Below are 17,516 nucleotides of genomic sequence, written 5' to 3' on the forward strand. Positions count from 1 at the left end.
AAAATTTTTTCTCTTTGCTCTCTCCTCTTCCTCCCTCTCCCCCCTCCTGGCTATGGTAGGCAGCGGGCGAGGACACTTAAATATATCTTCCCTCACCCCCCGCTCCCACATGCTTCCTCCTCCCCCCTTTCTAGGCCCCAACTCCAGAGAGACAGCAATTCCCTTTCCTCTCTTCCTCCAATTATCTTGTGGATAGGAGATTCTCCTGAACCTCTTCACATTTCCCCCACCCACCTCTCCCCTTCATTAGGGGAGAACAGAGGGTAAAAGGCGGCAGCCGGGGGAGGAGGGGGAGGGACCCTCGAGCAACTGGAGCTCAGCCTAAACCAGCTTTATAGCATCGGTAGACACCATCCCATATTTGAACTTGCTTCTGATTTCCCTCCCCCTCCTCCCCACCTATGCCCCCGCTCAGCCTCTCCCCCAGTCCCCTCAAAAAAAAAAAAAAAAAAAAAAAAACCCCACAAGGTAAATATATAGCTATACAACAATATCTATCAGCGCTCTTGCTCAAGTTGTTTAGAACAGTTGTACTGCAGTTAATTAGCATATATTAATCAAAACAAAACCGAATGTGCTGGATCAAAAAGGGGGATTCTCTTTTCTTTTCTCTCCCTCTTCCTCCTTCTCTTTGTCGAGAAAAAAAAAAAAAAAAAAAAAAAAAAAAAAAGGGATTTAATAAATAGGTCTTGTGTAGTCAAAATATAGGAGAGGTCCAAAAAAGAACCATCCTTTAAGTGGAGAAAAAAAGGGAAATTTTATCTTATGTGATCAAAATACAGGGGAAGGTCTAACAACAGTACCCTCCTTAAAGTGAAAAAAAAAAAAAAAAAGGAATTTAATATTTAAGTCTTGTGTAATCAAATTATAAGGGAGGTCCAAAAAAGAACCATCCTGGAAGTGGAAAAAAGGGAAAAAAAAAAAAAAAAAAAAAAAAAAAAAAAGGGAAATTTTTATCTTATGTGACCAAAATACAAGGGAAGGTCTAACAACAGTACCCTCCTTTAAGTGCCCCAAGAAAAAAAAAAAAAAAAAAAAAAAAAAGAAAAAGAAAAAAAAAGGGGGGGGGAAACAATAAGACCAAAAAAAACGCAGTTCAAAGGGTATATTATTCCTCAAAACTTTCGGGCGAAAATGAGGGATAAGCGACAGTACTTAGATCACTCAGGGGAAATCCACAGCTTTTACGGTTATTCGGGGTCTACTCCTCTCTCTTCTTGCTGTTGTAGGTACTCCATGCCTCTCTCCCACGGAATTCGGCCTAACCAGTTTATCACCTCTATCGGATCCGTCTCTATGAATCGGAAAAAAGCCCCTCTATCTTGATAGGTTTTAAGGTTAAAATAGCGGCCATTTCTACGGAAAGTCACAGAGAAGGGGAACCCCCATCTATATGTACACCCCGCCTTCTTCGCCAGATCCAGCAGGGGTCTTATAATAGCTCTTCTCCGTAGCGTTCCTTTGGATAAATCTGAATATATTTTCACTGGCATTCCTTCCACTAATATATCCCCAATTTCCCACGCTGCTCTCAGTATGGATTCCTTATGCGTATAGCGGTGTATCCTACAAATCACATCTCTTGGTCTCATTAATTCCATTCTTCTAGTGCCGGGGACTCTGTGTATCCTCTCAATTTCAAAGTTTTCAGGGTATTTTTCTTTTAACACTTGTTTAAAAATCCCTGTCGCTATCCCCTCCAATTTTTCGCTGCTTACGGTCTCCGGTATCCCCCGTAATCGCAGGTTACTACGGCGACTCCTGTTCTCTATGTCTTCTAATTGCAGTTGTATTTTATCTTCCATTTCTCTCTGGGTGTCATTTTTTGCCTCTAATGCTACTAATCTTTCTTTTATTTGGCTGGTGGTGGCTTCCTGTTCTGCTAAGTGAGTTTTCATGTTTTGTAAGTCCTTTTTAACTCCTTGTAGTTCCTGACGCTGTTTTTCCTCCAGCCTGTTTATCATTTTTTCAATGTCTACCTTTGTTGGTAATACTTGTAGCATTTTTTTAAGTTCAGAGATCTGTGTGAAAGACTGTGTAGGGGTACTTGGAGCTGACGACTCTCCTTGTCTAGAACCTGGGCTATTTGCACTATTCTCTGAAGTAGGGGAAGTGAGCAAGGAGTTGGGCTGGTCACCAGCATCTAAGCTTACTGATGCCATTTTTGCCCCTTTAACCGAATTCTGACTGTTGGTAAAAAATCGACCTATTTCACCTTCCAACTTGCTTGTATTTGTCTTTTCTGTATTTTTCTTTCCTTTCCTCCTCTTAGTGAGGGTCATCCTTTCCTGCCCTTCTCCTGTATCCACCGTATGAGGACCTTTTATTCTCCCGGTATACTATTCACGTAATTCTAGAGAGACAAATTTCTAGCAACTGATACCAGACTCTTTCCGAACTTAGCCTATTTTAGCTCATTCCCCCACTCTTTTAAAGTGTATAGCCCTCGACAACAGGAACACACAGTATATTACTTTCACTTTAGTTCCACATTACACAGACCCCAGTACTCACGAGACCAGATCTCTCCCGAGGATCCACTTTTGTCAGCCGTATTGCTCCTGTCCTCTGTGAACTTACTCCTTTTTACAGTTCTTTACCTAAGGGGCTATTGCTCCCCTTATCCTCTTAATTGTGTAGCTTTTCAGGCGGGGTTACCAGGGTTTTCAGGGGATTCGTGGCTACCAGGCTGTATCTGGGGATCTTGGCCCCGCGGTTCCGCTTCCCTCCTCTCAGCCGATAGTATAGTGCCTGGCTGCTCCGGCCGACGAGACCTTCCCGGATCTAATGCCTACCGCTTTGCACTTCGGCTTTCCTTTGCTACCAGGGCAGAGCTGGTGGATGCCGCGAGGCAGGTGGCGGTACCGTTCCGCGTCTACCGTACTCGCGGGAAGACCCGCCGATCCGTTCTTCCTGTCCCCCGTCCCGCCGCTACTTCCTTTCTCCACCCGCTCCGTGGGACCTCCTTGCGAGGGCGGTTTATCCGAGGGTTGGAAGTCTGCTATCCCTCCTTAACTGGCTGGCTTGGCTTCAGCGTCTCTGGAAGCTCGAGCGGGGAGAGGTGCGCGCCACAGCTGAGAGCCTCGCAGAGCACACTCACATGGCTACTTCCGGGCACGCCCCGAGATAAACTGCTTTTAAACTGTGTGAAAAAGTTAAGTATAAAAAAGATTTCAAGAAAAGTGTAAAACTCAAAAATATCTCCCGGAGTCTATTGCTGCCAGATAGCCCATGTGTGCATGCTCCATACCTAAATATAGGCAAAAAATAACGTTTTAAAAAATGTTATTTTTTGCCTATATTTTGGTTGTGGTTCTATATAGGAAACAACACTAATATGGCTCCCCACTCAACCAACAAATATATTCCTATATCAAAACACAGAAAATGTGAAAATTTGCAATCTGTTTGAGCATGGGCAGCTGAAACCAGAACTCTTTCTTGAACAACTATATATTGATTTTTAAGTATTTTTGGTTTGTTTAAGAAAGAAGTCTACCCAAGTCTACCCCATCACACATGCTTTTCAAAAATGTCTTGAGTACCAGGTGGCTAAGTGGTTAGCAAATCTGCCCTGCAACAGTGTATTTGGGTGTTCAAATCCCTGAACTACCTACAACTGTCTCTGTTGTTCTATATGACAAGCAACAATAATATGGCTCCCCCCAAAAAATCACTGTATATGTGTGAAATTAATATATTTGTTGGTTGAGTAGGGAGCCATATTAGTGTTGCTTCCTATATAGAGCCACATTAAACTCTGAAAAATAGCAAAGTGTTTGAGCTGAGAATTTGGAAATTGATTGAGCATATGCAGTGGAACCCCAGAACTCAGAATTCAACAACCCCAAATAAATAAATAAATAAATAAATATATATATATATATATATATATATATATATATATATATATATATATATATATATATATATCCTCAAAATACAATTTAGATTTATTTTTTTTTCAGAAAGATTTCTGGGTTCAGCTGCTCATGCTCAAACCATTTCCTATTTTGCACAGTTTTTAGTCCCAAATATACTACATCAAGTCAACCCACATAAGAAATGCTTTTAATAATCTCATGAGCACAAAGTGGATTTTTCATTTTGACAAACACTTTCATTCATTAGTGAACTGGTGATTTTGCCTTAGCAACCAACAGACACAATTAATTACTTTGCTGGGCGTTTTCTATACTGGGTGGGTGTAGTTTAACCAATGTTATATTAAGGGATGGTCAAGAGCAGATCATTTGGCCTCTGGAAGGCCCACATGTCTTTCTGTCTGAATTTTCTTTTGGTTTTGGGGGTGGGGGGTTTGCTGGCATGTATAAGGACCCATACTGCAGTAAGTGTATTTTGTTGGATGAATACTTTTCATGCTCTAAAGGTTTTGTATAGTTTTTGCAAAGTGTGTTTTTCTGCACTCTATACGTGTTTTTTTTCTTTTCATGCCTCTGTGTAGCTTTATGTTCTAGTGATTTTTTTTTTTTTTTTTTTGGTATATAAAATGGAAAGGTAGTTTCATGCAAACAATAACCATAAAAGTATGTTGGGTATGTTTTATGCTTAATACTAAGGTGTCTACAACTTATTTTGCTTGACTGTTGGATATTGTAAGCTTTATATCTATTAACCATATGTTGTATCTTTGCACTGTAATTTGAATAAAGAATACTTGATTTGGGGGTTTTGGGAGGGGGGGGGGGCCTTTCACATTTCACATTTCAACTGCCTGTTGAGTGATTACTGATGTTTTATACATGTTCAATAAAGCTTATTCATTTGTACACAGCTCCTGTTTTTTTTTTCTTTTCTTCATATTTGTCTGGATGTAATTCAGATATCTTTTGTGTCTTTTGAATGTAATCCATGTATTGTATTTTTGGTGTGTGTGCAATACCAGTACAGTATGAACATGTGTATGGTTTCTCCCTGTACTCCAGCGAAGTGTGTATGGGGGTGTGTGTATGAGGGGCGGTGTGTATGGGGGTGTGTGTATGAGGGCGGTGTGTATGGGGGGGGTGTGTATATGTGGGGGAGGGGATGTGTGTGTATATGGGTGTGTGTGTGTGTGTGTGGGGGGGGGGGGAGAGAAACTCCTGCAACCGAAGAGAGATGCGATTGTGGGGGTGTGTGGGACGATCTGACCCTGTCTGTCTCTGCCTCACTCCCTCCTCCACCACCCTCCCCACAGGTCACATGGAGCTGAGGGGATAGCAAAGATTCCAGAAGGGAAGGAGAGAGCCGCGGCACCCCTTTCAATAAGACACCCGGTGTCAGTCCAGGCCCGGTGTCACCCTTTGGCGGGTGTCACCCGGGTGAAGCCTGCACCCCCATAGTGACGCCACTGCCTGGAGGGGTGTAATAAGAAAGAAGATAGCCACATGCCACAGTTAGATGAATGCTTGTCAAGGTTCTTTTTTTGTCGCCATGTCACTCAGTCAGATGTAACAGGACAAGGTTGATGAGTTTCACACGAACATATCGTGCTTGTTCATAACGCCAATGTGGCCCAAACACAGACTTTTTAATGCGCAAGTCCAAAAATAGAGCCGCACCTAAAATCAACTTGAGTTGAGTTAATTGGCCAGCTAATGCGTGACAGTTGAAGACACCTAATAAAAACATTGCACAAATCCAAACACTGTGTAATCGAGAGGTAAGAATCATACCAGTGTGAGTAGAGAAAGGTGTGTCCAGATAGTGGTTGGAAAATGCATAAATAGTCTGGAATAACAGTAAGTATAGTGAGCACACCAATCAATGTAGCAGCTGGCACACAAGATAATTATACAAAACCTTGTGATAAAAATCCCAACAGTAAATGTATAGCGCTTAATAAAGTGATAAAACAAAATATATGTAACAACCAATTTAATAAAGCAGTCCAAGTGATGGTTAAACTGTATGCAACTGAAAAAGAAGTCCATAAAATGTGACAAGTTCACCCAGGGTATATTCTATAGGTGTACAATGAGCTTATCAAAGGTCAGAGAGTATTAAGCAGTAAATGATATCCACCAGCTAACACCAAAGAACGTGATGAATGTTTGCAAGGGTGAATCTTCACCCAAACTATGCACTGACCGGAAAAGAGACATACACAGGCGTCAATGAATGATCATTAGTCAGTCATCTTCAGTCTATCACATAAACAGTATGGACACTTGACTCCAAAAAGCAGCGAACTAGATAAAAAAAGCTCACCAGACCAGCCAAGAGCCCAGAGAAAGCTTACATAGTGTGGTATTTATTGTAATATTAATATATGTACTGCAGCACAATAAAAAAAAAAAAGCCAGACACACTTACAATGGTGGCCGCCGCTCCGAGCAAATGGACACGGCGGCGTGATGTCAGCACATAGGCTTGTTCTAACGTGTTTCATGCAGAGGCACATTATCAAGGGATATGCTTCCAGCTTACATCAGTAATTAATCCCCTTAAATAGCCAGCTCTCGTGGGGTAAATAGAAAAAAAAAAGGATACTTGGAGTATTCGAACCGCCATATTGGAAAAGGGCTGCATGACCGGATATTGTAATTATAATATATTATAATATGTAATTATATAATATATATATTATAATATATATATAATATATATGTATATATATATATATAATATACAGTGCCTTGGGAAAGTATTTGGCCCCCTTGAATTTTGCGACTTTTTGCCACATTTCAGGCTTCAAACATAAAGATATAAAACTGTAATTTTTTGTGAAGAATCAACAACAAGTGGGACACAATCATGAAGTGGAACAAAATTTATTGGATATTTCAAATTTTGTTAACAAATAAAAAACTGAAAAATTGAGCGTGCAAAGTTATTCAACCCCTTTACTTTGAGTGCAGCAAACTCTCTCCAGAAGTTCAGTGAGGATCTCTGAATGATCCAATGTTGACCTAAATGACTAATGATGATAAATGGAATCCACCTGTGTGTAATCAAGTCTCCGTATAAATGCACCTGCACTGTGATAGTCTCAGAGGTCCTTTTAAAGCGCAGAGAGCATCATGAAGAACAAGGAACACACCAGGCAGGTCCGAGATACTGTTGTGGAGAAGTTTAAAGCCCTGATTTGGATACAAAAAGATTTCCCAAGCTTTAAACATCCCAAGGAGCACTGTGCAAGCGATAATATTGAAATGCAAGGAGTATCAGACCACTGCAAATCTACGAAGATCTGGCCGTCCCTCTAAACTTTCAGCTCATACAAGGAGACGACTGATCAGAGATGCAGCCAAGAGGCCCATGATCACTCTGGATGAACTGCAGAGATCTACAGCTGAGGTGGGAGACTCTGTCCATAGGACAACAATCAGTCGTATACTGCACAAATCTGGCCTTTATGGAAGAGTGGCAAGAAGAAAGCCATTTCTTAAAGATATCCATAAAAAGTGTTGTTTAAAGTTTGCCACAAGCCACCGGGGAGACGCACCAAACATGTGGAAGAAGGTGCTCTGGTCAGATGAAACCAAAATCGAACTTTTTGGCAACAATGCAAAACGTTATGTTTGGCGTAAAGCAACACAGCTCATCACCCTGAACACACCATCCCCACTGTCAAACATGGTGGTTGCAGCATCATGGTTTGGGCCTGCTTTTCTTCAGCAGGGACAGGGAAGATGGTTAAAATTGATGGGAAGATGGATGGAGCCAAATACAGGACCATTCTGGAAGAAAACCTGATGGAGTCTGCAAAAGACCTGAGACTGGGACAGAGATTTGTCTTCCAACAAGACAATGATCCAAAACATAAAGCAAAATCTACAATGGAATGGTTCACAAATAAACATATCCAGGTGTTAGAATGGCCAAGTCAAAGTCCAGACCTGAATCCAATCGAGAATCTGTGGAAAGAACTGAAAACTGCTGTTCACAAATGCTCTCCATCCAACCTCACTGAGCTCGAGCTGTTTTGCAAGGAGGAATGGGCAAAAATTTCAGTCTCTCGATGTGCAAAACTGATAGAGACATACCCCAAGCGACTTACAGCTGTAATCGCAGCAAAAGGTGGAGCTACAAAGTATTAACTTAAGGGGGTTGAATAATTTTGCACGCCCAATTTTTCAGTTTTTTATTTGTTAAAAAAAGTTTGAAATATCCAATAAATTTCGTTCCACTTCATGATTGTGTCCCACTTGTTGTTGATTCTTCACAAAACATTCAGTTTTATATCTTTATGTTTGAAGCCTGAAATGTGGCAAAAGGTCGAAAAGTTCAAGGGGGCAGTTTACTTTCGCAAAGGCACTGTATATTATAATTTTTATCAGTAAGTTTGAAAAAGGTTTTGGTGATAATATCAACGCCAGTATTCATTAAAATTAAAAGACTTTTTAACATATTCATGTTTATCCCATACCACTACCCCCTACTCTTATCAGCTGGTGTAATGACCAAGTCCTTTCTTTTTAATAGACCCATGATGCTCTTATCAACATTGTTTCCTTGTCCCACAGTTTTAACCTACATAGATCTTAAATCTGGTGCACAGTCATGTTGGAACAGGAAGGGGCCATTCCCAAACTGTTCCCACCAAGTTGGGAGCATGAAATTGTCCAAAATGTCTTGGTATGCTGAGGCCTTAAGAGTTCCCTTCACTGGAACTAAGGGGCCAAGTCCAACCCCTGAAAAACAACCCCATGACATAATCTCCCATCCACCAAATGATTTGGACCATTGTACAAAGTAAGGTCCAAAAAACATGGATGAGCGAGTTTGGGGTGGAGGAACTTGACTGGCCTGCACGGAGTCCTGACCTCAATCCGATAGAACACCTTTGGGAGGAATTAGAGCGAAGACTGCAATCCAGGCCTTCTCATCCACATCAGTACTTGACCTCACAAATGGGCTTCTGAAAGAATGGTCAAACATTTTCATAGACACACTCCTAAACCTTGTGGACAACTTTCAACCCTGCAGACTAAGACTGGAATGCCATTAAAGTTCATCTGCGTGTAAAGGCAGGCGTCCCAATACCTTTGATAATATAGTGTATGTAAACTCTGTGGATAGTGGCTGATGGAACTATTGAATCCTGGTAAGAGAGATGTGCTGAAGGATATAAATCTTTTTTTCCAACCCAGGATGGATACCCCTATACCAGGTTATGGAAGGTACATTGCTCTGCAAAGAGGACCTGTTATGTTGCTGTACTGCATAAAATTTGTTCATCATCGACTTTTATTACTGAGTACCTCAGTACAAACACAATAGAGTTATACTGAACCTCTCAATTTTAGTGAGTAAAATGGATGCCTGCTTTTACTGAAGGTGTAAGTTGGGACTGCATATTGTTAGGCCATAGTGCTGGACAGGTGCATCTCATCAAGGAACATACTGTGGGATACCAATCCCGAGGTGACAACTTAAGTGCAAACCTGGTTAAGTTGGGGCTGGTGGTTGATAAGAGAGGAAATCCGTGTGGAGGTGACCCCCTACACGCACTAAACAGTAAGTGACCTAGGCGTCCATGTCACATGGGCCTTAAATGTTCAGCAGACTGTCTGAGCCCTATCCTGTAACCACAAGGGAAGATGCAAGGCCTTGTGCAAGCATTGTCTCCAGCCGTCAGTGGGTCATTGTTACGTAGATCAAAAGTATGGCGAGTGGTTATAACCTGCTTTATTTGCACATAGCTGCAGAAATGGAATTTAGCATGGGTTGTGGACTGTGTATGGCCCATGTGTCCAGGCTTTAGTCAGCCCTTTTCTAAAGTGGGCCCCCTAGTGGTGTGTGTGGGTGACTTTTTCACATTTGGCCATGCTTTTAAATCTGCTTTTAAAAATGCTTTTAAATCTTCTCAATGGGGCCACAGACAGCAATAAAAGGCTGAAAGAGGAGTAGCACTACCCCCGCAAGGGCAGCTGGTAACTGGCTACCCCATTCCTGCCCAGCCAGGGAACCCGCAGTGTCCACTTGCACCCAGACACAAGAAGTCAGTCCCTTGGCTTTGTTTTTCATGTTTTATTAGGGGTAACAACTTGGATGGGGTAGAGGAATTTATGACCAACTTGACAAAAACAATAGATGGGGGACAACTTCCTTCCTATGTACAGGACAGGGGCGTAACTACAGGGGTTGCAGGGGTTGCAATCGCTACCGGGCCCCATGCTCCAGGGGGCCCGGTAGCAAACCAGTGGGTGAACTTCTAGGATCTCAAAGGTCACACTTGCAACCGGGCCCTGGCATTTCACCACTGTGGGGAGGCCCCAAGATTGCAGGAAGGGGGCCCACTGCAGAACTTGTGAAAGGATCCTGATGCGGGACCATAATAAAAGGCCATGCAATGAGATTAAAGAGCCCCAGGATTAGTGGGAAGAGCCCCGGGCTTGAAGGGAAGGGCCCCGGCCAGGGGTCTGGGGGGCCCTTCATGGTTTCTTGCATCGGGGCCCTGAAGGTTCTAGTTACGCCTCTGGTACAGGAGTCCCTCGTGGACTAGGAGCTCTTAGTCCCCTTTGGAAAATTGCACAAAAGGTTGCATAACTTCATGCAGGAGTATCTATTTTCCTCTGTTGAACTGCTCCCAGCTCCACTGCCTGCAGGTACTACCAGCCCAACTAGCTGCTCTAAAGATCTCCCAGGGCAAGGGATAAAAAGTTAAGCACACTGCTGCTCCGAACTGTGCTGGAGGTGTGCTCAAGAGGAGGGCTCTATGCTGCACATATGGTGGAGTTTTAGTCTTCCCCAGCCTTTCTGGAAAATGGTCCATGAGATCACGTCCCAAGTCACATCTTATAGTTTAGAATTCTCGCCTGCCCAATATTTACTTCACCATACCTCTGTCCCTAAACGCCATTACCTTAAATCTCTCGCGATGCACATGATTAACTCCGCAAAAATGTGCATCCCTGTCCATTGGAAATCGGTGCGCTTGCCGGCTGCAGCGGAATGGTTGTCTAGAATTAATAAAACGGAGGAGATGGAGGAGCTCATCCATACATCTCAGGATAGAATGCACAGGTTCTATAGGACCTGGTTGTGCTGGTCTAACTTCAAGTCTTCATGGACATACGCGGGGGTGATGGGGTTGCCTCGGGGTGGGGACCGGGGGGGCTGGGGCGTGGGCGCCCTGGTCCTGGACCTTTTGGTCTGGGCGTTGGCGCTGGGCCCTGCCCTGCCCCCCCCCTCTCCCTCTCGCTTTCCACCTTCTCCACCCTGCTAAATCCTTCTCCTACCTTTGCACTGTTGGTCTTTTCTCCCTTTCTCTATCCCACTTCCTTATCCACCCTATGTCAATCCTGATTCGACCTCCTTCAACTCCTTATCCCCATTTTTCTTTTTACCCTTCCCCCCCTTCCTACTCCTTCTAAGGCCCTAAGTTGGAGCGCTCTACTCCTCTATAAGAGTGCTTCTTCCCCTTATTGGTTTCTGAATGTTCTATTCATATCGCTGCCTTGAGTGTTTTATAGCCTGGGTGTTTTACCCAGGTATGCTATTTTACAACATGTCAATTTTGTGCACGTGTTCTCTATTTTTCTATATTCCTGCCCACATGGGCTTACTGTTATGTAACCTTTCTTTGTGTGATTTCAATAAAAGATGTTTGATGGGAAAAAAAAATTAAGCACAGCACTGTCCTTTTGAAAGCTTGCTACATGTGGCAGTATCTCCCCTTTAGAATCCCTGAGTGTGCTGATGTACTCACTCTGTACTCCTTGCTCCCAACACTCTCAGGCAAGTTCCCTTCCTAAACCGTTCTGCTGATAGGATCTTTCTAAGCCGGCCCAAGCCCAGCCTGGAGCTAAAGGCCCCCCTAAACCAAGGGGTCCCTCCTAGGCCAGTGACAGCCTCCTCAGCACTTCATCTTCCACACAACTCCCTGCTGGAATGGCTCCACCATGTTTAAGAGCTGACTCAGCCACCCTCAGGGCCGGTGCTTCCACTAGGCAAACTAGGCAGCCACCTAGGGCGCATTGCCACCTAGGGGCGCAGCCAGAAGTCGGCACTCTCTCTCCATCATGAATGATTATTGTGAGCTGAGGGGAGAGGCGGCGGTAGGGGAGGAAGAAGGGACAGAGAAAGATGCCAGGTGTCTTGGGCAGTGGCGGAACTATCAGGCCCTGGCTTTCCACCACTGTTGGAAGGGCCCCAAGAGGCAGGAATGGAGCCCACCAGAGTGCTGCCTGCATGATGATCCTCTTCAGCTGGAGCTGAACGGCCTTAACCCCAGGCAGGAATTTACTCTCTGCACTGAGCTGGTAGGCAGCCGTTCATTTCCCTGGGTTGGTATTAAGCAGGGAGCGGAGGAGAGCTGAACCTGAGTCGGAGCTTGGCACTGGAGGCACCGGTCTGAGGAGGTTGGTGATGAAGGACATGCAGAGCTCTCTGACTGCTGCTTTTCCCTCCACCAGGAGCCGGTTGGAGCTGTGGTGAGCACTGTGGTCCAGGAGAGGAGCGTCCTGGGAGAAGGAATCAGCAGGATCATTGTGAATGAGGGCAGAGTGGGGGCCACTCTCTTCATACCGACCAGTTAGTGTCCCCAGAACAGGGGATCGGGGTCCCTGGATGTTACATGGAGCATCACTGGTATGAAAGGGAATCGGGGGCACCAGGTGTGCCATGGGGAATCAGAGTCACCAGGTGTGACATGGAGGATAGGGGTCACCGGGTGTAACAGGAGTTCGGGGTCACCAGGTGTGCCATGAGGAATTGGGGTCCCTGGGTGTGCCATGGGGGATTGGGGTCCCCAAGTGTGACACGGAGGAACATCAGGGTCCCCAGGTGTGACATGGAGGAACATCAGGGTCTGACATAGAGGAACATTGGGGTCACTGAGTATGACAGCATGACATGGAGGAACATGGGGGTTCCTGGGTGTGACATGAAAGAACATCAGGATCAGTGGGGATGACAGCATGACATGCAGGAATATTGGGGTTCAAGGGTGGGACATGGAAAAACATCAAAGTCCCTGGGTGTGACACGGAGGGACATTAGGGTCCCCGAGTGTGACATGGAGGAATATGGGGGGGTCACTGGGTATGAAAGCATAACATGGAGGAACCATCGGATCAGGGTCACTGGGTATGACATAGAGGAGTTTTTAACCCCTTCCCTTTTTTTTTTTTTGGGGGGGGGGTGCAAGTAGCTGGTCTTGCCTAGAGCGTAAAATAGTCGAGCACCGACCCTGGCCACCCTGCCAGGCAATTCTGTCTGGGGACTGGCCAAATTCCCTCAAGTATGCAGATCAGACCCTCCTGGCCTCCCCCCACTAACTTCTAGAAGTTTCTCCAAACTTCTAGATCCAGGGGGAGGTATCAGGGACCTGCCTCTGTGGAGCCATCCAGCCTGACCTCCAGTAACGCAACCTAATTACAAACTTACTCAGTTACCATGAGTTATCATGAGTCATACAAATACATTTTCCTACACTAATACTAGTATGCTAGAGGGTGCTACAGAAGTTTTAATCTTTTGCCACTGCATCCAAAACTACAAAAAAAAGGAGTATATTAAAGCCCAACTCCAGTAAAAATAAAAGCCCTCTCTTGCAATGAAGCTACACCCACACTACAAGCATTAATTATTGGAGAAAGACAGTCTGTGCAGGGCCCGGGTGTGGGGGTCCAACACGAAGACTATATTTCATCAAACCAGAGAGGGGAGAAAGAAGAAAAGGAAATGGGAATAGGAGGAGGGGGAAAGAAGAGGGGGGGGGGAAGGGGGAAAGGGAAAAGGTGGAGGGGAAGAAAGGAGGGAAATGGGAACCAGGGGGGTTCCCATTTCCCTCCTTTCTTCCCCTCCACCTTTTCCCTTTCCCCCTCCCCCCCTCCTTCTCCCCCTCCCTCTTCTTTCCCCCTCCTCCTATTCCCATTTCCTTTTCTTCTTTCTCCCCTCTCTGGTTTGATGAAATATAGTCTTCGTGTTGGACCCCCACACCCGGGCCCTGCACAGACTGTCTTTCTCCAATAGTTCAACCTGGGATGTTGGTACTTTTACATGTTTATATAACAAACACCCATTTTTTCAATACAAGCATTAATTGTTAATTTAAGTGGAGGGGACAGAAAAACTGAATTTTTGTAAAATCTTACCTGTAAAATTCCTTTCTCTGAGTCCTCCGACAGTCGCCGCCTCTTCATATTCGTCACTAATGGGGTTATTGACTTTTGCTCCGTAGGAGTAGCTAGGCAACAGAATATATTAATATCAAAGCTTTTAGCATATCCCACCCCCAGGGGGTGGTCCCCTCAGTCAATACCTCCCTGCTTCCTGCATACCAACTCAGTTTCAGTAGAATAGCAGTAGAGTACATAAACAAACCCCAAAAGAGGGGCGGGGGCGGCGTCTGTCGGAGGACTCAGAGAAAGGAATTTTACAGGTAAGATTTTACAAAAATTCAGTTTTCTCTTACGTCCTCCGACAGTCGCCGCCTCTTCATATTCGTCACTAATGGGGACGTCCCAAAGCAGTGTAGACATGAGGGGTGGGAAAACAGCAGCCGCGCCTAAAGCAACGCAATACCCACATCAGAGAAAGGAACCTTACCAAAGTAAGAGAACCAACTGGGCAACAGGAAAACGTGCTCAACAGGAGCAACAACCCAGGAAAAAACAAGTAACCCAGGGGTAAAAACACCCCAACAGCCAAGGGCCCAAACAAGGGACCCTAAGGCACTGCCGCACTGAGAACTTTACGCCCAAAAGAAGCATCTGCCGATGCCTGAACATCCACTTTGTAAAATTGAGAAGGTGTGAACGGATGACCAAGTCGCCGCCTTACACACCTGGGCCACAGAAGCCCGATGATGACAGGCCCAAGACGTACTCAAAGATCTGGTAGAGTGCGCCTTCACAGGCACGGGAGGAACCTTCCCCCTCAAAGCATAGGCCTGCTCAATGGTCTGTCTGATCCATTTGGCGATGGTAGAAACCGACGCCGCCATGCCCTTCCGAGGTCCCTCAGGAAGGACAAAGAGAGAATCCGACTTGCGAAAGGATTTAGTCGATGACAGGTAAACCCTGATCACCCTAACAACATCCAAGGAATATAAAGCCACCTCCTTCGGATGCTTAGGCTTCGCGCAAAGCGAAGGCAAGACAATGTCCTCATTTAGGTGAAATTCAGAGATCCTCTTCGGAAGAAAAGATGGGTTAGGTCGCAAGACCACCTTATCCAAGTGAATCACCAAATACGGAGACTTGCAGGACAAGGCCGCCAGCTCCGACACCCTGCGAGCCGAAGTGATCGCTACTAAGAAGGCAACCTTCTTAGACAACAAAGACAACGAGATCTCCCTGATATTTTCAAAAGGAGCATGTTGCAACACGGACAGAACAAGGTTCAAATCCCATGGAGGCAAAGGCTCCCTCCTAGGAGGGACCAAATGTCGCACCCCTTGAACAAAGGTGCTAACCAAAGAGTTAGACGCCACAGGACGTTGAAAAAGAACGGCCAGCGCAGAAATCTGACCCTTAATTGTGGCCAACGCCAAACGCTGGTCCACGCCCGTTTGAAGGAAAGCCAACACTCTCGACACCGAGTATGAGCGAGGGGAAAACCCCCTGGACTCACACCAGGCAAAATACGCCTTCCAAGTACGGTAGTAAATCTTCCCTGAAGAGGCCTTCCTGGACTTGATCAAGGTGGGTGTCAGGGCCCAGATTCGAACCCAGGTCCTCAGTTGCTTCTGACAGTGCTTCTTCTTGCTGAGCTATCCAGCAGCTGATATCTATGCATACTAGATCTATGTGGTGACCTAGACCTTGTCCAGTTTCCTGCCTAGTTCCTTGCCCAGCCTCCTGTGAACTCTGAACCTTTGGCCACTCCTTTGTACTTCCTATTTAAGCCTGATCTGGAAACTTCCTGATGCCAGATTATTGTGCTTTGCCAAGATCTAGCTTGTGTGCTTCATCCTCCTGAATCTTCCACTTGTGTACCGACCTCCAGCTACGTTCCAGGACTACGCCTCTGCCTGCTGCCATTTTGCCCTTCACTGCTTGTGTACCGACCTTCGGCTAAAGACTACGACTACTCTTCTGCTTGCTCCCTCACTCCAGCTGATCTCTTGTGTACCAGACCCTGCTTGTTGACCACGGTTGTGCTGCTGCTTCCTGCGACTGGACTCTGAGCCTGACCCAGTAATCGTGACAGAATAATCTGGCCACAATGGAGTCCGCAGTAGCAGCTACCCTTGCCAATATCACTCAGCAAATTTCTGAATTACAAGAGTTTGGTGTCACTTATCAGGCAAAATTTAAAGAACTGCAAAATGTGGTGAAAGATCAACAAGAGGCAATTCAGGACTTAGAGAAACAGGTGTTGGATCTTAGTTCCCTAAATGGCGCAAGTCCTGAGCCCAGTGTTCGAATGCCTCTTCCACAAAAATTCAATGGAGACCGAAGGCTTTACAGAGGATTCCTTAATCAGTGTCGCATTTATTTTCAAATGCAGCCTGCTGCATTTTTTCCTGAAAAAAAGAAGGTACTGTTTATTATCAATCTCCTGACAGAGGAAGTTTTATCTTGGGCCTCTCCCTATGTGGAAAAGGATGACATAATTTTAAATAACCTCCACACCTTTACTAAAGCTATGGACCAAGTTTTTGACGATCCAAATCGATGTGCTACTGCTGAGGCCAAACTGCATAATTTGCGTCAAGGACGACGCTCCGTGGCTGAATACACTACTGAATTCAGGCGCTGGATCGCAGATACAACCTGGAATCCAGCAGCACAAAGAAGCCAATTTCGTCAGGGGCTTTCTGAGCAAATAAAGGATGAACTGGCTAGAGGTGATACCCCTGATGATCTGGAGAACTTTATCCAATTGTGCATCCGTATTGACCAGAGACTCTCTGAAAGGAGAAAAGAAAGACTGGGAATACTGGGAAATACTGAGGGTATGCGTTTTTCTTTTAGTCAACCTCCTCGGAAGAGTTCTCAGGTTTTTCATGATTCCAGTAACCCTGAACCTATGCAGATTGATTCCGTTAGAAGGGGTATCACTATTCAGGAAAAGGAAAGACGTCGGAGTGAAAATTTATGCCTTTATTGTGGGGACTCTGGACATTATGCTATTAACTGTCCAAATAAGCTAAGGAGAACAGTTGCTGCAACTGATGTGAAAGACATTGAACAAATTAGTTCCATCGCTCAGTCAGTTTCTCCAATACTTGAAGAAAGCAATCCTATACAAGCTCCGCCCACTCACTTTATAATTCCCATTCGACTCTCTGATGGGGCTAATGACATCTCCTGCTCTGCCATGTTGGACTCTGGAGCGGGGGGAAATTTTATGGATATTGGATTTGCTCAAGACCATCATATTGAATTAAGGAATAAATCCTTACCTGTAGATATGGAGACTGTTGATGGTTCCCCTCTATCCTCCGGGCCAGTTACCCATGAGACTGCTCCTCTTAGTCTGTTTTTTGAGCCTGATCACCAGGAGACCATATGTTTTCAGTTGATTTCATCACCAAAGTTTCCTATCATTTTAGGTATCCCCTGGTTCTCGATTCATAACCCCTCTGTTAACCCAACAAGTGGGAGGAGCAAGCAGCA

Source organism: Pelophylax lessonae (assembly GCF_965119305.1).
Source record: "Pelophylax lessonae genome assembly, chromosome: 4".
In the NCBI taxonomy this organism is placed as follows: Eukaryota; Metazoa; Chordata; class Amphibia; order Anura; family Ranidae; genus Pelophylax; species Pelophylax lessonae.